Source organism: Lemur catta, chromosome 2 (assembly GCF_020740605.2).
Source record: "Lemur catta isolate mLemCat1 chromosome 2, mLemCat1.pri, whole genome shotgun sequence".
Taxonomy (NCBI): domain Eukaryota; kingdom Metazoa; phylum Chordata; class Mammalia; order Primates; family Lemuridae; genus Lemur; species Lemur catta.
This window is the reverse complement of record NC_059129.1, coordinates 34,574,195-34,597,977: the sequence shown is the minus strand read 5'-3', so window position 1 is coordinate 34,597,977 and position 23,783 is coordinate 34,574,195. Positions and strand designations below refer to the sequence as shown.

At 44.0% G+C, this 23,783-nt stretch overlaps 1 long non-coding RNA gene across 1 annotated transcript; it reads right to left on the bottom strand.

Annotated features, from left to right (window-relative positions):
• Positions 1–3,159: 3,159 nt before the first annotated feature.
• Positions 3,160–5,262, bottom strand: LOC123632681. The gene is made up of 2 exons (XR_006733424.1): positions 4,971–5,262; positions 3,160–4,446 (listed from the first exon to the last, which is right to left on the bottom strand). It is a non-coding gene; the product is annotated as an uncharacterized LOC123632681 (long non-coding RNA).
• Positions 5,263–23,783: the final 18,521 nt, after the last annotated feature.

Genomic DNA, 23,783 nt, shown 5'->3' with positions numbered 1-23,783 from the left:
CAGTGTTCTCGGCCATATCCCTTGATTTGCACCATCACTGGGTCCTTCCTCTTGAATAAGCTTGTCCTCGTTCCCAGTTCCTGTGGAAAAAAAATGGACATTTCAGATTCCTGTACCATAATTCTCTCCAGAGAGGGAGAGTAAACCACAGAAGGTAGTTTTATTTTAAAATTTATTTTAAAATATCCACTGGGGTTATAAGATTTTTAGTAGTCTTGGACATTGCCTACTTTTTCCTGAATGAAAGTGTAGCATGGGAGGATCATCGCCTTAGCCTTGAAAGTCTGAACACAAACCACCAAAAAGAATGAACTTCAGAAAGACATTATTGCTTTATTGGTTAAGGTAATTAATAGAAGTGTGTGTGTGGTGACTCACGCCTGTAATCCCATCACTTTGGGAGGCCGAGGCGGGAGGATCACTTGAGGCCAGAAGTTTGAGACTAGTCTGGGCAACATAGTAAGACCATGTCTCTGCAAAAAAATTAGAAAAGTTAGCGGAGTGTGGTGGTGCCTGCCTGTAGTCCTAGCTACTTGAGAGGCTGAGTTAGGGATCACATGAGCTCAGGAGTTTGAGGCTGCAGTGAGCAATCTTGGGCATAATAGAACAAGACTCAATAAAATAATGAAACGTTTTGTCACAAACCAGATTGAAAACTTTTTTATTTATTTATTTATATTTTTAATTTTTTTTGAGACAGAGTCTCACATTGTTGCCCTGGGTAGAGTGCAGTGGCATCATCATAACTCACAGCAACCTCAAACTCCTGGGCTCAAGCCATCCTCCTGCCTCAGGCCCCCAAGTAGCTGGGACTATAGGCACATGCCAACGCCTCTGGCTAATTTTTCTATTTTTTATAGACATGGGGTCTTGCTCTTGCTCAGGCTGGTCTCAAACTCCTGACCTCAAGCAATCCTCCCGCCTCAGCCTCCCAGAGTGCTAGGATTACAGGCAGGAGCCACCTTGCCCAGCCTGAAAACTCTTTTAAGAAGAGGATATAGATTAATCTGTAATTTAAAATCTCAACAATTAAATTATCTAAGAGTAGAGTTTGCAATAGGACTAGCAAATATTCCAGTGGCTTATGTTAATTCTATCTAATTTTAGGCCTATTAAGCCTGTCAGTCTGGATTTTCCATTACCTGGAAGTGGGGACTGGGGACAGATGTTGTTGTGGCCACTCTGAACCCCAAGACTCAATCCTTGGCCCTCACCTTGCTCTCTGGGGTCCCCATTTGTGCTTCACAGCCCTGATGTCTGGCCCTTATCTCAGGCCCTGACCTCCCTCCTGAGCTCCAAGCTTGCAACTCATGCTGCTACCCAGATATTTCCCCCTTGATGACCTGCCATCACTTCAAATTTGATATCCCTGTGCCAAAGAATCGCTGATTCCTAATTTTACTTTTCTTTGTCACTGGTACCAGTTTTCATTCTCTTGGACTTCTAAGCTCGAAGTAATGGAACTTCTTTTGACCCTCTCCTTCCTTCCCGACGAGTGACCTACCATTTAAAAGTGATGTCCTATCATCAGTCACCAGGGAAATACAAATTAAAACCACAATGAATATCACTGTGCACCCATTCGAATGGCTAAAATTAAATAAAGTGACAATACCAAGTGTTGCTGAGGATGTGGAATAACTGGAACTCTCACATATTGCTGGTGAAATGTCAAGTGGTCTATTTTGGAAAAGTTTCAGTTTGTTAACAGTAAATTAAATGTACACTTACCACATGACTCAACAATTCTAGTCTTAGGTATTTACCCAAGAAAAATGAAAGTCCACACAAAGACTTTTTTACAGATGTGCTATCAGCTTTATTCATAAAGGTGTAAGCTGGAAACAATTCAAATGTCCATCCATGGATGAAAGGACAAATTGTGGGATACCCATATAATAGAACACTACTCAGGAACAAAGAGGAGTAACTATTGTTACATGCAACAAATGGATGAATCTCAAAATTATGTTAAACCAGAGAAGCCAGACACAAAAGTGTACATACTATATAGTTCCATTTATACAAAACTCTACAACAGGGCCGGGCACAGTGGCTCATGCTTGTAATCTTAGCACTTTGGGAGGGTGAGGCAGGAGGATCACTTGAGGCCAGGAGTTTGAGACCAGCCTAAGCAAAGTAGTGAGACCCTGTTTCTACAGAAAATTTAAAAAGATTAGTAGCTGGGTATGGTGGCATGTGCCTGTCATCCCAGTTACTCCAGAGGCTTTGTTGGGAGGATGGCTTGAGCCCAGGAGCTAGAGGCTGCAGTGAGCTATGGTCATACCACTGCACTCTAGCCCAGGCAACAGAGCAATACCTTGTCTCTTATAAAAATAAAAAATAAATTCTACAAAAGGCAAAATGAATTAGAGAAACAGAAAGCACATTAGTGGTTATCTGGCGCTGGGTGGGTGGGGGAGGGAGCAGCAGACTGCAAAAGGGCATGAGAAAACTTTGAGGTGATAGAAATGTTCTATATCTTGGGTATGATGATGGTTACACCAGTGTATCTGAGTACATTCATCAAAAATCATCACACTGTACACTTAAAATGGGTGTGTATTTGCAACTTATACTTCAATAAGGCTGTCAGCACAGATACATTAAGCTTTTTCTGAGATGAGGTGGACAGGAGTTTCAGTGTTGATTGGCCAATTATCTTTAAAAGAGATTAAAATACAAGTAAAATAAGTTTAAATAGCTAGCACTTATAAAGTACTTGCTATGTTCCAGGCACTATTCTAAGAGTTTCCATATATACAACTCTCTAATATAGTAACTATTACCTCATTTAACAGATGAAGAAACTAAGGCACAGAAAGGTTAACTAATTTGCCAAAGGTTATACGTATGGTAAGTGGCAGAACCAGGACCCAAAGAGTCTGGCTCCAGAGAGCTTCTAACTACTATGCTATAATACTTCTCATTAAGACAATTTTGAAAAAGAAACCCCCTGTCCTCCATAATTCAACCTCCTCTTTGAAAACCATTTTCACGTTTGCATGTTTTGTTCAGGCTTTGCCAACATGCGTATGTATTTTAACTATTCCATAATCACAGTCTAGATATTTCCAAAAAGATGTGCATTCTTTTCAAACTTATGAACATTTCTAATTCATTCATATTTTCATAATGATCATACTTTAATGACCACAATTATCTTTAAAATATATTTTATTCATTTCCTTTACTTTTGAAATGTGTAATTAGTACAGATAATGCTGTAATGAGCATCTTCATGGCAATGCACAGAACTTATTATTTTCCCTGTTGAATTTTTTGTGTGGGAATCATTTCCGGGAGTGCAGCTGCTGCTGTGTATAAACGTCCTCTGGCCCCCATAAAGCAGAAGCTCTTGTAACAGGATGAACGCACTGCTGTTCTGTCTGCTAGCTCCTGAGACTGGTCCAGACCCTGGGCCATTCGTGGTCTTGAGGATTCTAGAAAGACCATAGCAATTCTGGCAACTCTCCTCTGGGAGTCAGGAAGGACATGTTAGCGGAATCAGTTCTTGTGACATTAAAAATGCCACAGCTTGCCAAAAACTGCGATCTAGTTGGCCACCACATCCCAGCATTCTTCCTGTGACTATCATAGCTGTCCCCCTCTATATTCCCTGTCACTAGTCTTGCCCAGGCTTTCCTTACCTCATCCCTAGGTTATTGTATGTTTTCTATTATATTAATAGTTGGCTTTGTTCGGTTTGTTTCCCCTCTTTTCCAATTATCTTACACAAGGCTGTCAGACATGCTCGTTTCTGTAGGGCACTGCTCCTGTTTTCACAGCATGGAACACAGAAAATTTGAGCAGCGCACTGGGATAAAGGCTGCCCCAGATGGAGGTGACTGACTCAGTGTTTAGGGCCACCCCAAGCCCCACCTACCTGCCTAGGGGTTAAAGCAGTGGCTCTCAACCCTAGCGTTAGAATTACACAGGAGCTTTAAAAAATTCTTTTGCTGGGGCTGCACCCAGGAGTAATAGCAATAATACAGTCAAGGCTGAGGACCTTTGCACTAAAAGGTTATCTCGGCGTATCCTTCTTCGATTCCAGCGCCTCCTTTCTGAGGAGTGGGTACAGGGTACAGTACTAACACACCAGGTCAACACCATGAACTGAGGTGTACAAGGTTCTCAGCAGCCGGTCTCAATGTCACATGATAAATTTTAACCTCACCAAACCGTCTCAGACGAGTGTCTCTAGGCTGGGGATACACAGCCTTTTAGTTACACTGATGTACCGGGAAGTTCTGAGAAAGCAAGCTGGGCCCCAGAAAAGGGGGTGTCTGCGCCTGCGCGCGCGGATGGCGGCGGCGGCGGCGGCGGCGGCGTAGGGGCAGAATCCGGCGGAGGATCGGAAACTGCAGCAGGAGGCTGGGATTCTAAGGAGGGGAGGGGGTGCAGTGCAGCAAACGTTGCTTGAGGGAATAGCCGGGAAAATGGGCTCTAGGAAGAGAATGGAGGGTGGAAAGGTGAAAAGGGCAGTGGAGATGTTTGTCCCGCCCCTTCCACTCCTGATGACACCAATGTATGTGCGGGGTTCACGGAGCGCCCCACCAAACCTTTCGGGGGGTCGGGGGGCTCGGCAGAGTCCTGCGGTCAGAAGCGCCCCCTCCTGCAGGTAGGAAGCAGCAGGCCCGGGCTGCTCTTACCCAGTGACATCCCGTGCCCGCAAGTCTCCCGCAAGACACCCGAGGGTACAGCCAAGCGGGGCCCAGTCACCCCACAATCTCCGGAGAGGGCCAGACCCCAGCTCCGGCAAGGCCATCGGCGGGACTGCAAAGGGCCCCAGCCCCGCGAGGGCCGCGCACCTCCGGCCAGGGGACGCCGCCGCGGGCCCCCGCCAGCCCCGCGGGGCCTGCTGGGAAACGTAGTCCCCGCAAGCGGCCGGGGGCGCGCGAGGCGCCTTGGCTCTGGCGGCCGAAGCCCGTGTCGTGGGAGACCCCACGGCCCCGGACTAGGATGCCAACCTCAGTCACGGAGCGCTCCATTCCCGGCTCTCCTTGCTTGCTTCTCACTCCCCCGAAATGCTGACGCCATGTGTCCCCGGCCCTTCGAAGACGGGGAAGCGGTCGGAGCAGTGAGCACGCCGCAAAGAGCCCCTTGGGAAGCGCTCCCCGCCCGGCCCTAACTAGAATGAGGGAGGAAACGGCCGGGGGCGATCTCGCCTTGAGCGGGCGGTTTTAGGTCCCGGCGCACCACGTTAGCCCAGGCCGCGCGGGTCCCGGATCCTGTCCGGCCGCTTTGAGCGAGCTCTGCACATGCGCGAGGGCGCGGGCGCTGGGAGTGCAGTCAGCCGTGCGCACGAGCGCGAGCACGCGCGAGCGCGAGCGCACGCGCACGCGCCAGCCCCGCCCCCGAGCCGAGCGCGCTCCTGCCCCTCCGCGCTCCCGCCTGGGAACGGAAAGAAAGGGGCTGAGCTGCCAAGGGCCGGACGACGGCGACCCCTAGGGGCGTGAGGAGCCCGGGCTGGAAAGCCGAGAAGGCGGTGGCGCGGCTTGCAGGGGGAAACTGGGTCGCTGGGCTGAGATTAGGGTGAGGCCTCTGGCACAGGATTTTTTTTTTTTTTTTTGAGACAGGGTCTCGCTCTGTCGCTGGGGCTAGAGTGCCGTGGCGTCATCATAGTCTCAGCAACCTCCAACTCCTGGGCTCAAGCGATCCTCCTGCCTCAGCCTCCCGAGTAGCTGGGACCATAGGCGCGCGCCATCACGCCTGGCTAATTTTTCTATTTTTAGCAGAGACGGGCTCTCACTTTTGCTCAGGCTGGTTTCTGACTCCTGACCTCAAGCAGTTCTCCCGCCTGAGCCTCCCAGAGAGCTAGGATTACAGGTGTGAGCCACTGCACCCGCTTGGCACAGTATTGAAGGAGGCGCCAAGAAACTTAGTAATTAAGATAACGTTTTAATGCAATAGTTAAAAAAATCAAAATTAATGCAAAAAATATCCACGATGAACAAAATATCCAAATTTTAATTAAAAACAGGATTCTACCCTGCACTTTCATGACTCCGCCTCACTTACCTCACCCTAATCCTGGCCCTAGTTTGAATAAAACTGCATTTACAAAAACAGGTGGCTGGCATGGGCTGTAGTTTGCTGATGTTTTTGCATTAAAATATTATTTATCTTGATTACTGAGTATTTTGGTACCCCTTAAATTTTTCACTAGAGACTAGTGCCTCACTCCTTTTACTCTACCCTCGTCTCTGCCAAGTCCTTTCAGCTTTTGCACCCACATCTATGCCCTAGTGCCAGGAGTCCAACTATATGATGGAGAAGGATCCTGGTAGTTCTAAAAAGTAGTGATTCTCACAGGATTAAACAGAAGAACTAAGAGGCTGGGTGTGGTGGCTCATGCCTGTAATCCTAGTACTCTGGAAGGCCAAAGCTGGAGGGTTGCTTGAGGTCAGCAGTTTGAGACCAGCCTGAGCAAGAGTGAAACCCCATTCTACAAAAAATAGAAAAATTAGCTGGGCACGATGATGCACACCTGTAGTCCCAGCTACTTGGGAGGCTGAGGCGGGAGAATTGCTTGAGCCCAGGAGTTAGAGTTTGCAGTGAGCTATGATGACGTCACGGCACTCTAACCTGGGTGACAGAGTGAGACTCTGTCTCAAAAAACAACAACAACAAAATAAAACAGAAGAACTCAGAAATTTTACCTGTACATGAGTACAAAATGGTCCTAGAAGAATTGTTCCTAGTGTCCAAGAATTGAAAACAGGGCCAGGTGTGGTGGCTCACGCCTGTAATCCTAGCACTCTGGGAGGGCAAGGCGGGTGGATCATTTGAGCTCAGGAGTCCGAGACCAGCCTGAGCAAGAGTGAGACCCCGTCTCTACTGAAAAAATAGAAAGAAATTAGCCGGACAACTAAAAATATATAGAAAAATTTAGCTGGGCATGGTGGCACATGCCTGTAGTCCCAGCTACTCGGGAGGCTGAGGCAGGAGGATGGCTTCAGCCCAGGAGTGTGAGGTTGCTGTGAGCTAGGCTGATGCCACGGCACTCTAGCCCGGGCAACAGAGTGAGACTCTGTCTCAAGAAAAAAAAAAAAAAAAAAGAATTGAAAACAATCTAAATGTTCATCGGTAGTTACATGGATATATAAATTAATGATATTTCACACAGTGAAATACTATATAACAAATGACTATGATCATAATGAACCACAGGGATAAACCTTATAAACATTGTTGCACAAAAGAAACAAGACAATACATACAGTCCAATTCCATTTCTATAAGGTCCCCAAATCAGACAAAATCACAATATATTATTTAGAAATCCATATATAGATGAGAAACTATAAAGACAAGCAAGAAATTATTATCATAAATGTCAAGATAGAGTTTATAGTCCTAGAGGGGAGGAAGAGAGTGTGAGGGGGGCTTTGGAGCTCAACATTTCTTGCTCTGGGTAGTGGTTATGGGGATATTGCCATTTAATTATTCTCCACCCCCCACTCTCTTAATTATTCTTTAAAATGCACATATAGGTTTTATGTAATCCTTCTGTATGTAGGATGTTTTTTAAATGCTAGAAAAGATAGGAATGTATTTAGAACAATGCCTGTCACATGGTAGATGATTAATAAATATTCCAGATGAATAAATGAAAGGATAGAGGAAAGAGCTGTTTAATGTGGCACTGCAGACACTTGGTCACACAGTGAAGTGGTAGAATCAGGATGGCTCTGAGGCCATTGCTCAGAGGCCTGGGCTGGAAGCTTGGTGAAAACAAAAATCTCATAGTAGTGAAACTTCATTGCTCTAAGCACGAAGAACAGTGGTCTCAAGTCCTTATCAGAGATACGTGAGGGCTGGTGTCCAGCTGAGCTCTTGACAAGTGCGGAAGAGGGAAATTATCAAAACTGCTTAACCCCCAAGCACATGACCCTAAAATTCCAACCCAATAGAAACTGTCACATCATCTAAATTTAACATCTGGGGTCTTGGTACAACTCCTTACTCCACCATCAGCCCCTTCTTCACCTTGTCCACACCCTATAATGACCAGACACTCTCCTTGTCTAGTCCTCTTGGGCTGATGACTGATTGGTGGACACAGGCAATTAGTTTAAGGCCAAGGAAAGACTACACCTGATGAGGCCACTAGGTTCTATAGTCCTCTTGTTCAGAAATATCTCCTGACTGCCTCTTAGTTGCACCAGGTCCTGAGGATGCTTGAGGATCAGGTTCCTCCCTGGAGAATGTACACTTCAGTTAACTCTTTCAAAATGCAAATTCCCTTGCAAGGTTACAGTAAATTAATTAATAACAATATATTATCAGCCAGTTGCTCTTCTTGGAAGGTTCACATTTCTAAGAAAGTTGCTGTCATCAGATAATAATGACAACAGAGAAACTAAGGAGTATGAGCTGTGGTATCTTCTCTTTGAGCAAATGGATAACCAGCAGGCCTGGAGGGGGATGGTAAGGTGTGTGTAGACCTTAGGGTGGAGAAGGGAACATTTCAACAGACCCCCATCCTGTATGCTTGGTAGCCCTGTCACACTGTGCAGGCCCCTCTGTGAGAGTTGGTGTCTACCCCAGGTCCCAGAGCAGCCTGGTCATTGTGTGGAAGGCACAAGTGTTGTAAAGTACATTTTGTGCAAATAAAGTTATGATAGTCTGGCCAGAAGAATTCTTTTACAGATTCAAGTAAACCTCTTTAAGGAAATATATGCTGGGGGTTGTTTACCTTGTCAGGGGAACTTGGTGAGCTGAGATGAGGAAGGTGTTTGGATAACAGCTCTGTAAAAGGCCTAAAAGTAGAAAACAGCACAGCCGGGCTAGATGGGTTGGCCAAGGCTACTGGTTCTCTGCTTCTGTGCACAACCTCACCCTTAGCCATTTCTGTGGGCACCACTTGATTTCTAGTTGCTAGCACCAGTTTTCTCCCGAGGATGTTCTCTGCTGCTTGGCAGAGTAGAAATGCCAAAGAATTAATGCCCCTGGGAGCAGCTTGAAACCCATGGCTGCCAGGAGTTGGTGTATTAATAACCCAGATTCTTCCCTTCTCAGGAAAGGTAACTAAGAGGTTCATGTTCCGTGCAGTCTCCTGGAGTGCCCAGTGGGATTAAGCTCTAGTCGCCCACAGTTAATATACCCTTTGTTGTCTCCTTCCCTTTCTTGTCTCCTTTCCCTACTTTCTTCCAGAGTTTCCTGGAATCACCTCCTAAATAAGTTTGTTCCATTCGAATTCTTGCCTCAGGATTTGTTTCCAGGGGAACTCAAACTAAAACAATAGGATTACATAGATTTTCTTCAAAGGAGTGAAAAAGATGGGCAGGGGACCTAAAATTATTCTGTAACCACAATCTTTCAAGGCATAGTTCAAGCCACACCTTCTCCATTAGACCATCTCTGACCATTGGTGACTTTTCCTCTTCCTAGTACTGTTTTGGTACCTATCTCATCTGCCCTGTTGTGGCTTTTCTGTTATTGCTTTGTGACTGGGAACATGTGTTTATCTTGTCTCTCAAGTCACTGTGAACTTCCTGAGGGCAGGGCTGTGTTGTGCTTTTCTGCAACCTTCAAAGACAAGTACATAGACTTGGCAGTGAGAGCTGGAAGGGACTGTCCTTTCTTTACAGATGAAGAAAAGGATCTATACACTTGTCCAAGATTAAGTAGCTCAATCTTCTGACTTGTGGTCCAGTTTAGTGCTCTTTCCAAAATAATATTATGTCTCCTCTTTTTACTAAATTTCCATTCTTTTTTTTTTTTTTTAGACAAAATCTCACTTTGTTGCCCAAGCTAGAGTGCCCTGACATAAACCTAGCTCACAGCAATCTCAAACTTCTGGGCCCAAGCAATCCTACTGCCTCAGCCTCCCGAGTAGCTGGGACTACAGGCATGCGCCACCATGCCCGGCTAATTTTTTCTAAATATTTTAGTTGTCCAGCTAATTTCTTTCTATTTTTAGTAGAGACAGGGTCTCGCCCTTGCTCAGGCTGGTCTCGAACTCCTGAGCTCAAATGATCCAGCTGCCTCGGCCTCCCAGAGTGTTAGGATTACGGGAATGAGCCACCACACCCAGCCTAAATTTCCATTCTTGGCAGGGCATAAACCATAAAGCAAAATGAACAAGTAGGAACAGAACAATTTATGTTTTCCAAAGTTCATAGCATGCATATGAACAGTAGACATTTGATTTACCTTATATATAAAATAGAAAGCCTCAAACTGGCTTCAACAATAAAAAGGATAGATCTTAAGATATGTCAGGTAAGGCTTGATCCAGCTACTCAAACAGTGTTGCCAGAACCTGATTGTTCTTGTATCTCCACTCTGCCTTCATGATGTTGGTTCACCCTGAGGCTGTACCCTTAAGGTAGCAAATGGCCACTCAGGTCTGACCTCAAATCCTCTGCCTCATGTTCAGGAAAGGGGACATCTTTTCTAGTAAGTCCCAGTGGAAGACAGAGGAAGTTTCTTTGTCCCAGAAGTTCCAGCCCACATTTCCTCATATCCTAATACCTCTGTACCAGTAACACCGACCAAGGGGAATGGGATATATTGATGGGCTTAACTTAATCAGGGTCCATCTTTGGAGCCAGGGGTGAGATCAATCTCATCCAAATCATATGGCCAAGAATAAGGGGTAGGGGGATGTTTCAAAGAAAAAAAATGAGGTAGATTTCAAGTTTCTTGCCTGACTTGTGAGGAAAAAAGTAGCTGAGAGCAGTCTGAACTATGTGAGGCCCAGAGAGGCATGAGTATGGAATTTCCCTCATGCTACCCCACACCTATGCCCAGTGGCAATTGTTTAATTGGAGTATATCTACAGGGCAACTTGAATCTATGCTCCTTGGTTGCAGTCCTTGAACTTGGCCCAAATAAACTGTCTGCTTATTGTTAATGGAAAAATCCAAACTCTGTAAAATAATTTAAAGAGGTTTATTCTGAGCCAGTGTGAGGGACCATGACCTGGGGAACATAGTTTCAAGAGGTCCTGAGAAAATACACCCCAGGCATCTGGGTTACAGTTTGGTTTTATACATTTTAGAGAAACAAGAATTGCTGGTAAAATAAAAAATCAATACGTGGAAGGTATACGTTGGTTTGGCTCAAAAAGGCAGGACATCTTGAATCAGGGGCTTACAGGTTATAGGTAGGTTCAGAGATTCTTTATTCGTAATTGGTTAAAGAATCAAAGCTTTGTCTAAAAGGTTGGAATGAGCAGAAAGGAATGTTTTAAGCTAAGATAAGGAAGTCTACTAATCATAGACAAGCCACAATGTACTCAAAGTGATCTGTTCAGCAAATTGATGGCCTACAGGCACCTTTGCCTTGCGTGGCCTTAGGTCCTGTTTGTAATTTAGTATCTTATTTCCTTAAACAATCTGTTTTGTCATTCTCTATTTGTCAGTCTGTTTGTGATCTCTATTTTAACATTAATGCTGTTCAGTTCTAGTGGTATCTAAACTCCAAAGGGGAGGGAGTAGAAGGAGGCATGCCTGACCTCCCTTCCCTTTATGGCCAGGAACTCAGTTTTAAATTTTTTCCTGGGGTCCCTGTAGCCAAGACGGGGTCTGTTCAGTTGGCAGAGGGGCTTAGGATTTTATTATTAGTTTACATTATATTAAATTTGTCTCAGTCTTTTCCCTTAGGTCAACACATATAAGGAGCTTGGAAGTCATCAGTCCATCCTAACAACAAGTAAAAAGCTAACAGGCTAAAAATCAAGAAATTTTCTTAGCTCTTGCAGATAATTGAGGTCACAGGGCAAATCACTGCCCCCATATTGGAGAGGCAGCCAAGCAGATACAGAAAATCACATATTACCTGAGCGTACTGCTGGAGCAGGTATAAGGGTAGAAAAAAACATAAATTGTAATTAACAAATTACTACAGGCTCAATGTGGACAAGCTTGAGACTTAAAACCGCCATGTGGCGCTCGGTCTTAAGGATCCCCGAAACCTTTGTGAGTTTTACCTCCAGAGGCTCTACCAGGTTCTCATAGTAAAGGTCGAAGAAAAATTCCTTTTTGCTTCTGGTTCGGGGAGAGGAGCAAAGTAGCCATTTTAAAAATGCACCTAGAGCTTCTGTTCTTCATAAAAGCCCTGCCTTCAACTAAAACTATTTTAAAAGAGCCTAACTGAGTGGAGTTTCACCAGAGCCTGCCAACCTGGGGACAGGGAAATATCCAACTCCAGCCTTCTCTAACCTTCCTGTCTCACCTAAGGGGATGGCGTCGGGAAGACTGAGAAGTACTTTCGAAGGCCACAGACCAGAGGACAGGATCACTAAAAGGCTGAGACCTAATCACAGGACTATACTGTGCTTCTCTTCCCTCCCGTACTTTACCACCACATCAATAGGAATCTTGTGTATAATAACAAGAGAATACAGTGGAAAGAACCACATGTCTCAGAACTTATTTAAGAAGTCTCTGGAGAACCAAAGGAAAACAAGGTGAGGCAAAAACAAAGATATCAGAAGAAATTTTAGCCTCCAACACCTATAGCTAAAGCAAATAGTACACAGTAAACACAGCCTAACTGCTAGCTAGATAAACATTAAAGCTCACAGTAAAGGCTTATTTAACTTGGTTCCTTTTAGCAGGTACATCATGTATGTCTTTCAATAAAAAGTACAAGGCATACTAAAGACAAAAAAACAAAAATCAAACAAACAAACAAAAAAGCCCACAAAAACATCAACAAAAAAACCCCCAACCACAGTTTGAAGAGAAGAGAAGCACTGGAACCAGACTCAGATATGGAGTTATCAGTCCGGTAATTTAAAACAACTATGATTAATATGCTAAAGGCTCTAGTGGAAAAAGCAAACTGACAAATAATTTAAGCAGAGAGACTGAAACTCTAAGAAAATCAAAAGGAAATGCTATAAAACAAAAGACCATAACAAATGTAAGAATGCTTTTGATGGGCTCACCAATAGACAGGATGTGGTTAAGGGAAGAAGCAGTGAGCTTGAGGAAATGCTAATACAAATTTACAAAACTGAAAAGCAGAGAGAAAAAGGAACGAAAAAGGCAGAACAGAATATCTAAGAATTGTGGGACAATTACAAAAGATGTAACATGCAGGTAATGATAATATCAGAGGAAGAAAGAAAGAAAGAAACAGAAGAAATATTTAAAGTAATAATGGCTGAGAATTTTCCAAAATTAAAGACAGAAACCAAACCACAGATCCCGGAGGCTCAAAGAACACCAAGCAGGATAAATACCAAATAGTAACACCTTGGCACGTCATATTCAAACTGCAGAAAATCAAAAACAAAGAGAAAATCTTGAAAGAAGCCAAGGGGGGGCGGGACATCTTACTCAGAGCAGCAGGGATAAGAATTGCAGGGGGTTGCTCTTCAGAAACCATGATAACAAGAGACAAGTGGAATAAAATGTTTATAGTATTGCAAGAAAAGGCCCAGGAGACCACCTGAGCCCACGAGTTTGAGGCTGCAATGAGCTGTGATGAGGCCAGCCTGGGTGACAGAGCGAGACTTAATCTCAAAAAAAAAAAAAAAAAAGTGAGCAAGAAATAAAGACTTTGTCAGATAAAAACTGAGGAATTTTGTTGCCAGTAGACCTGCCCTGCAAGACATGTTAAAAGAAGTTCTTTAGGAAAAAGGAAAATTATTTAGGTCAGAAACTTGGATCTAAATAAAGGAAGCATGTTAGAGAATGAATAAAGGAAGGTAAGACAAAATATTTTTCTTATTTTTAATTGACTTAACAGATAACAGTTTGTTCAAAATAATAATAGCAACAATGTGTTTGGTGATTATATTAATAGCTTATGGGCAAATGAAATGAATGACAGCAATATTGTAAGGGACAGGAGGGAGGAATCCAGACTATTCTGTTGTAAGGGACTTGCGCTACTTGTGAGGTGATACAATGTTATTTGAAAGTGGACTTGGATTAGCTGTAAATGTACATTGCAAATTCTAGGGCAACCATTAAAATAAGGTTTTCAAAAAGTAGAATTTATAAGCCAAGAGAGGAGAGAAAATGTAAAACAAAAATGCCCAATTAAAACCAGAGAAGGCAGAAGAAGAGTAGAAGATCAAAAAAAAAAAAGAACAATAGTAATGAATAGAAAAATAGAAAGTAGAAACAAATATGGTAGCCAATTATATCAATAATCACTTTAAATGTCAACGGTTTAAATATACCAATTAAAATACAGAGACTAGGCTGGGCACGGTGGCTCAAGCCTGTAATCCTAGCACTCTGGGAGGCCGAGGTGGGCAGATTGTTTAAACTCAGGAGTTCGAGACCAGCCTGAGCAAGAGCGAGACCTGTCTCTACTAAAAACAGAAAGAAATTTTATGGACAGCTAAACATATATGCAGAAAAATTAGCCGGGCACGGCGGCACGTACCTGTGGTCTCAGCTACTCGGGAGGCTGAGGCAGGAAGATTGCTTGAGTCCAGGAGTTTGCGGTTACAGTGAGCTATGATGGCACCACTGCACTCTACTTGGGGCAACAGAGTGAGACTCCGTCTAAAAAAAAAAAATTAAAAAATGGATGGAGAAAGATATGTCATACTAACACTAAAAAAGAAAGCTGAGGTAGCTATATTAACTTCAGACAAAGTACACTTTAGAGCAAGGAAAATTATCAGGGATAAAGAAGAGCATTACATAATGATAAAGGGGTCAATTCTCCAGGAAGACAACAATCCTTAATGAGCACGCATCTAACAACAGAACATCAAAATACTCAAAGCAAAAAAACAAGAACTACAAGGAGAAATAGATGAATCCACCAGTATAGCTGGAAACTTCAGTACCCCTCTGTCAGTAATTGACAGATCCAGCAGATAGAATATCAGTAAGGACACAGTCGAACTGAAAAATACCATCAATCAATCAACTGGATCTAATTAACACTTACAGAATTCTTCATCCAATAACAGCAAAATACAAATTCGTCTCAAGCTCACACAGTACAGTCACCAAAACTGACCACATTCTGGGGCATAAAACACACCGTAATAAATTTAAAAGAATAGTAGTAATACAAAGCATGCTCTCAGACCACAGTGGAATTAAACTAGAAATCAATAACAGAAAGATGGCTGGAAAATCTCAAACTACTTGGATATTAAACAACACACTTCTAAATAACACATGGATCAAAGAAGTCTCAAAATAATTTTTTAAAAAGGTTATTACAGGCAGTAGGGGAAATGACTTTTCAATGTCTATCAGTCAGGAAGCTTTTGGTGAAAATAAAAACACTCAACTCAAATTGGCTTGAACAACGAGGGGATTTATGGTACCACATACCGAGAAACCTGGAGGCAGAGTGGTTTCAGAGTTAAGTAATTAAGTGGCTCTACAATGTTATCGAGACCCAGGTTGTTTACATTCATCTGCTCTGGTTTCATTAGCATGTTGGATTTTCTCCTCAGGCTTGTCCCCTCATGGTCACAGGATGGCTGCAACAGCTCCAATCACCACATCCTCCTAAAACAACGCCCAGCGTTGGCAGAGAGAAGTCTCTTTTTAGTGTTAGTGTCCTTTTTAAGAACAAAGAAGACTTTCCCATAATCTCTCACCATTTCCCTCAAATTTCATTGGCCAGAATTGCATCATATGCCATTCTTAAGCCAGCTCCTGGCAATTTAGGTGTTCATCTTGATTAAATTACTTATATAAATACATGCCTCAGGGATAGCATTGGCTTCCTCACGTACATAGCTGCACCAAATCTGAACCTATTTGCTCACTTTGGTTCCAAGAAAGCAGATCCTGTGGTTTCAATAAAGTCCTCAAGAAACAAGGCAGTTTTATCAATCAGGATTGTCCTTCTTGGAGAAGTACATTTGTTCCATAATCATAAGATTTTTAAGCAGGAAGGAACCTCAGAATTCTGGGAAGTTTTTTTTTAAATGAGAACTCTAAACTTCCCGGGCTCTATGGGTTAGGCTAAGTCAAAATTTCTATCACTAGGTCAAAACATACTATACTCACACCCTGCTGGGTTTGATTCCTGGTTCTGCCAGTTAATAGCTGTGGGAGTTTGGAAGTTTTGTGAATTTAATCTCTGTACCTCAATTTCTTCATCTGTAATGTGGCAGTAAAAATAGCACCCACCTTCTTCACACAGTTTCTGTGAAGATTCAAGGAGACAACCCATGTGAAGTGCTTGGCACAATGTCTGGCACAAGGTAAGTGTTCAGTGAATGTTCAGCCATTATGCCATCAGCTGTCTGCCAAGATCGTTCCCTGTGACCCTGCCCGTGGTATTCACACCCTTGTTAATCCTTCCCCAGTGTGTACCAGGGCTGGCCTGTGTGACCTATAGAATAATACAGAAGTAGTTATTTGTAATTTCCAAGATTAGGCTATAAAAGTCACTACAGTAAAACTTCCTAACTCATTCTATGAGGCAGTATTATCCTTCTATCAAAACCAAAGACATCACAAGAAAAGAAAACTGGAGACCAATATCTCTTACAAATATATACACAAAAATCCTCAATAAAATACCAGCAAATCAAATGCAGAAATATATAACAAAGATTATACACCAAGACCAAGTGGGATTTATCCTAGGAATGCAAGGTTAGTTTAACTTATGAAAATCAATTAATGCAGTACGCTACATCAATAAAATAAAGGGCAAACATCACATTATGATCTCAATTAGTGTAGAAAAGGCATTTGACAAAATCCAACCCCCTTCATTATAAAAATACTCAACAAACTAGGCATAAAAGGAAACTCATTGAACCTGGAAAAGGGCATCTATAAAAACCCCACAGCCAGTATCCTACTCAATGCTGAAAGACTAAAAACTTTTCCTCTAAGATCAGGAACAAGAAAAGGATGCCCACTTTTACCACTTATATTCAACCTTGTACTGGAAGTTCCAGGCAGAGCAATTAAGCAAGAAAAAGAAATAAAAGGCATCCAAATCAAAAAGGAAGAAGTAAAACTATGCCCATTCACAGATGAGATGATTTTATGTATAGAAAACCCTAAACAATCCACAAAAACCTTATTAGAGCTAATAAATGAATTCTGCAAAGTTGCAGCATATAACATCACACAAAAATCAGTTGTGTTTCTATGCTCTTGATATATTCTATACTCTCTTAGTACATTTTCTGCTACTATAACAGAATACCACAGACTGGTTACTTTTTTTTTTTTTTTTTTTTGAGACAGTCTCGCTCTGTTGCCTGGGCTAGAGTGAGTGCTGTGGCGTCAGCCTAGCTCACAGCAACCTCAAACTCTTGGGCTCAAGTGATCCTCCTGCCTCAGCCTCCCAAGTAGCTGGGACTACAGGCATGCACCACCATACCTGGCTAATTTTTTTTTCCTATTTTTAGTTGCCCATCTAATTTATTTTTATTTATAGTAGAGACGGGGTCTCATTCTTGCTCAGGCTGGTCTCGACCTTCCTGACCTCAAGCGATCCTCCCGCCTCAGCCTCCCAGAGTGCTAAGATTACAGGCATGAGCCACCACACCTGGCCCAGACTGGGTAATTTATAAAGAAGGATTTATTTGGCTGACAGTTCTGGACTGGAAATCCGAGAGCATAGTGCCAGCATATGCAGAGGGTCATCCCAGTGTGCTGGGGTGGAAGGGCATGCAGTCATGTGAGACAGAGAAACTGGGCTGAACTTATCCTTTCATTAGGGGTCTACTCCTGTGATAACTAACCCACTCCCACAATAACGACATTAATCCATCCATGAAGGAAGAATGCTTATGGCCTAATCACCCCTTAAAGGCCCCTTAATAGTGTTACAATGACAATTAAATTTCAACATGAGTTTTCGAAGGGACATTCAAACTATATAGCACTCTCAGTAGAGATTATATATTATGTCGATACTCACTATCTGAATGCAAAAGAATGAATTTGGACCCCTATCTCACAACCATATATAAAAATGGACTCAAATTAGATCATAGACCTAAATGTAAGAACTGAAACTATAAAACTCTTAGATTCTTCACAATTTTGAATTAGGCAATGTTTTCTTAGATATGACACCAATAGCACAAGCAATAAAAGAAAAAATATAGAAACTGGATACCATCAAAATTAAAACCTCTTGTGCTTCAAAAGACATCATTAAGAAAGTGAAAAGACAATCCACAGAGTAGGAGAAAAGTTTTGTTAATCATATAGCTGATAAGGGACTGGTACCTAGAAAATATAAAGAACTATTGCAACTCAATAGTAAGAAGACAAATAACCCAATTTTAAAATGGGCAAATGACCTGAATAGACAGTTCTTCAAAGAAGTTATACAATCGCCAGTAAATATATGAAAAGATCCTCAACATCATTAACCATCAGGGAAATGCAAATCAAAACCACAATGAGATGCCACTTCGTACCTATTCGGATGGCTATAATTAAAAAGACAGATAATTAACAAGTATTTGAGAGGATGTGGAAAGACTAGAACCCTCATACATTGCAGGTAGAAATGTAAAATGGGTACATCCACTTTGGAAAATAGTCTAGCAGTTTCTCAAATGGTTAAACATAGAGTTATATGATCCAGCAATTTCACTCCTAGATGTATAACCAAGAGAAAAACATATTCCACAAAAATCTCATTCATAAATATTCATAACAGCATTATTCATAATAGCTCCAAAGTGGAAACAACCCAAATGTCCATCAACTGATGAATGAAAAAATAAAAATGGTATATCTGTGTATTAGTCCATTTTGTGCCACTATAACAGAATACCTGAGACTGGGTGTGGGGACAAGAGTGACTTTAAAAATGCTAATTTGCCTGACTAACTCCGAGTCTGGGAATGCCTCCAAAATGTCTAGTTGATGTATTATTCTTGACACTGAAACACCTATTCGTTGCAAAGTTTCACCTCTCCTCCAAAACAACCCTGGATGTTGTTACATACGTCATAGGCAGTAACACCTGTAGCTATCTACACATTCCTTTCAGAGCCCATATTCTTTTCCCCGAGATACGAGCCCCGGGTCAGGGGAGTTGTGGTGTGGAGATCTGCCTGTCTTGCAGCGGCCCAAGACCATGCTACCGTCTGTAATTCCCCTAATAAGTCATCCTGTACGAACAAATGACTTGTCTGCCTCCTTTGGTTTCTCGGTTTCTTGGGCATTGGGGAGTCACTTTGCGTACACAGCCCTTTCACAGAACACTGGGTAATTTATAAAGAACAGGGATTTATTTCTTTCAGTTCTGGAAGCTGGAGAGTCCAAGGTTGAGGGGCCTGCATTTGCCCAGGGCCTTCTGGCTCATCATCCCGTGGCAGTAGGTGGAAGGGCAGGAGAGCCGGTGTGTGAGAGAGGAGGGATGGGGGCACAGAGCAGATCCTTTACTCAGGAACTCACTCCCTCAGTAACCACCCAACTCACGTGATACTGGCGTTAATCCATTCCCGAGGGCAGAGCCTTCATGACCTAATCACCTCTTAGAGGCCCCACCTCTCAACACTGTTGCATTGAGGATTAAATTTCCACTACATGAACTTTAGGGGACACATTCAAACCATAGCAATCCATAAAATGGAATATTCCCAATTAAGAGAAATAAAATGCTACACCATAGGTGAACCTTGAAAACACTATGTTATGTAAAAGAAGCCAGTTGCCAAGGCCCACACATTGTATGATTCCATTTTTATGAATGTCCAGGATAGGTAACCTATAGAGGTAAGATGTAGATTAATGGTTGCCTTGGCTGGGGGCATTGGGGTGTTATAGACTGTTTGTGTCCCCCCAAATTTATATGTCGAAGCCCTAACCCCCAATGTGACTATTTGGAGACAGGGCCTGTCAGGAGGCGATAAAGGTTAAATAAGGTCATAGAATGAGGAATTCCAAGTGGCTGCTGGCCATTAAGAGAACTGGGAGGACATAAGAAGAGAAAGGGCCAAGTGATCCATTTCTAAGCTTTGGGATTTTTTTTTTTTTTTGTTCTTTTTGAGGGGAAAATATGCGAAGCAATAAAAGTGCCTGTAGAAAAATAAATACAGTGATATTCTTACTGGGGGAAAAAAACAAACAAACAAACCTGTCAAGGGTGCTGACAAAGCTCAAAATCTCCAGGTTGCAGACACTTTCACATCGGCTTATTGTGAGAATCCAGGGATTTGTGTCCCGCTGCTTGGAGAACGTGGGTAACTGCAGGTCCGGAGCATCCACACCAATGGCCGTGAGGCAAAGCCTCTGGAGCGATTCTGTGCTCTGCCCTGGTCTCTCCCTGACTTCGTCCACACCCACCTCCTGACCCTCTCCCAGGCTTTCCACTCAATTCATTTAGGGTCTTTAGCCTTTACCATCATCCTAGGTTGCCCCACCCTGAAAGGTGGGAGCGAGGGGAGGGATGGGTGTGTGTGACAGACGCAGTTCACAAGGCTTGTGTGTGGTCAATGACGGTTCACCGGGACTGCGGTAGGTTGCCTCTAAGATAGTCCCAGTGATGTCCACCTCCTAGTAGTCACCTCCTCATAATCCCCTCCCCTTGAGTGTGGACTGGATTTGGTGATTCCCTTTTAGCAAAAAGTGCAGCAGAGTGAGGGGATGTCACTTCTAATATTGGGCTACAAAAAGACTGTAGCTTCTACTCTCTTGATTGCTTGGTCTGGGGAAGCCATGTTGCGAGCTGCCTCGAGAAGAGGCCCACAAAGCAAAGAACTAATGTCTCTGGTTAACAGCCAAGGGGGACCTGAAGCCTGCCAGCAGGTATGAGTGCACTTAGGGTCGGACCCTCCCCCAGCGAAGCCTTGATGTGACTGTAGCCCTGGCTGGTACCTTGAATGCAGCCAGAGGCACCCAGTGAAGCTGAGCCCAATTTCCTAACTCACAGAAACTGAGAGATCATAAATATTTGTTTTTTAATTTAAACAATTTTTTAATAGATACTGGGGTCTTGGTATGTTGCCCAGGCTGGTCTCAAACTCATGGCCTCAAGCAATCTTCCTGCCTTGGCCTTTCATAGTGCTGGCATTACAGGAGTGAGCCATCGTGCTTAAATGATTGCTGTTTTAAGTCTCTTAGTGGAAATGAGATGGGGTCATTTCTCAGCTTGCACCTGGATGGATCCATTCCAGATGCTTTCCGCTATTATACTGGCTCCGGCCTTTCATTTCCAAACTTGGCCATGTAGTCCAAGATGAGGTGGGTGCAAAGAGGGGTGCAGAAAACTCATTTTCACAGAATGCAATAAAACCCCAAGTTCCTGGCAGCTTTTGGGAGCTGTGTTTCCTTACAGAAAGTGTTTGCCCTTCTCAGATCTAAACCTATTTTCACTGCCATTATTTGGAATACTGACTTCTCTGTCTTTTTAAATGGAAGACAGAGAAAGAAAAGATAAAGATCTAGAGCCTTTCTGGTGAAGACCACTTCCTCTGCAAAGCCTGCCTATGTCTTCTGGGAGCTGATCCCTCCTCTGTGTTTCCCAACTGGTTGCATTTGTCACTGACTTGGAGTAGAGGAGCCCCGAGCCTGGGGGCAAGGATCGTAACTTAATCTCTATGAGCGTGGAGACCTCATTTATCTTTTCACTGCTGTATTCTCAGAGCCCAGCACAGAACCCTAGCACTTGGCAGGCATTCAGTAAAGGATTATGAATGAATGAAGTTACTTAGCATAATATAACTTTTTTGTTAATTCTGGGCCATCATTAAGAGCATCAGTTTTCTTGCCATATTTTAATGCAGCGGCAATTTTTCGTGTTTAGGTGCAAGTGCCCTTAAACATTCTTAAACCGTGAAACAAGATTCATGAACTCATCCATTTACTCTCTCATGATACAAAGTTTTTAGCTGAGTGAGGCCTTTCCTGGGAGTTGAGCACATGAGCTTTGGTGGATGGACTTGGAGATCTCCATTTCTTAAACTAGAGGCCCCGTTTTCTTTGCTGCTGGAGCTCAGCTGGATTCTGAATGGGGGAGGTTGGCGAGCCTGGGGGAGGTAACATAGCAAGCAGGACTTTAGTCTCTCTCTTTTCATCCTATCACATAAGAATCCCCTAGGATCTACCTCAGAGAGTCTGTGGTTAGCCCAGACTAGTTTATATAACGGTGGAGAGAGGTAGATTAGTTCTGTGGGTGAGACCCCGGGGTCCAGGAGGGGAAGGGATTCTCTGGTGACAGATTTCCTGAGCAAGGATGCTGGAATCCCAATCTTAGCTTCCTCCAGCCGATCCTAGGGGGAAACACTGTGAACCTTTGGGTCAGATTTTTGCTTGGAACTGATGACTGGAGTGGGGGTTACTAATTCATGATTAGTGAAAGTTCTCTATCCCGAGTGCTTCACAGCCATGGCCCCAGATGGAGCTTCCGTCTCTTCCCTTCTCCCTTCCAACTCTGAGCAGCTACAGCACAGGGGCTGAAGTGGGTCTGGGGTCAAGGGAGGTGAGAGGCGGCATGTCCGTGACCTGGAATGGTGTGTGCTCGGAAGCTGTGGCAGGAGGGAGGTAGAACAGCTCCATGGCCATTTCCCAGGAATCAGAGAGTCATAAGCTTTCAGTGCTACCCACTAAGCCACGACCTACCTCAGACATTCTCAGAGATCTTCACACCCCTGGGATCAAAATCAGCCAGGAGGTAAGGTGGAGAGGGAGTACCCTATTACATTAGAGAAGGATGTCATGTTCCTGGACTTCATGCTAAGGACTTCTCCCCCTCCTCCCACCCTTCATGGATAGCTGACGTCAGGGAATCCCTACGTCCTCTTTTTGCAGGCCTCGGATCTAGCCAGCCACCTCCTTCCCCACCGCCATTCTGTTCCCAAATGGACCCCTACTCTCTGCCCTTGCCTAGGGGTTTACCTGTCCTCATGCCTGAAGTTAATATCCCTGGGACCTTCAGCCCTGTGGCTGGGCTGTGGTAGGAGGGGGACAGGTCTGCCCTGAGTCAGCTCATTCTCCTCAGCCCTTCCTGGGACAGTCTCCCCTCCTCCTCCACACCTTTGGGAAACAGACCCAGATCCCAGGGGAGAGAAGCTGCAAATCATCTAGGCAGTGATGGGCCTTTCTCAGGGCTCTCTGTGCCTGTGCCATATGGGATGATGGAATTCAGCAGGCACAATGCAGATATAGTCTTTGTCCTCTGGGAGTATGCCTATGGGGATGTCCAGGCAAGGGAGGGAGTTTGGTCTGGGATGGGGGGCACTGCTCCTGTGTCCCAAGTACCCCTCCAAAATCACCTGCCACATCACAATCAACTGTATGGGTGGATGGGACTCCAGCTGCCAGGCCATGGCCATCCCCCTGCCCCAGCACCAGCCTCTGCATGGCCCACCAGGCTTAAAGGGAGGAACTTGAGTCCCAGGACTAGGTGAGATCACAGAAAGAACTGTGATTGTGTTGGAATAATCTCATGCCCAAAACTAGGCAGGAGTGGGGCCAGCCCAGGGGAGGCAATGTCACCGAGTGCCACTCTCTCCTCAGTCTAGCATTTACAGAGCATCTGCATACTTGTTTGCTGCCCACAATAGCTCTGTGAGGAATGTCTGCCAGGGACTAGCTCCTTGAGGCCCACAGGGGCCAGGGCCTAATACCCTGACCTCTGACCAAGGCACACGAGGGTTCGCCTTGCCTAGCTGGGCCTGTACACTCTGCCCTCACCCTTTCAGATAAGCAAGGAAGATTCAAATTAAGGGGTGATATCTGGGAGGGTTGGAGGTGGAAGTAGGGTGGCAGGGAGACAGGCAGGCTCAGGGAAGAAGGGTGGATCTGTCACTGAAGAGTTTTGTGGGAGGGGAAGGAAAATGGCAGGGTGGCGGGAGTAAGGGGTGAAGGAAAAGGTACATTTTGGCTTCACTGCATGGAAGTCCTTCC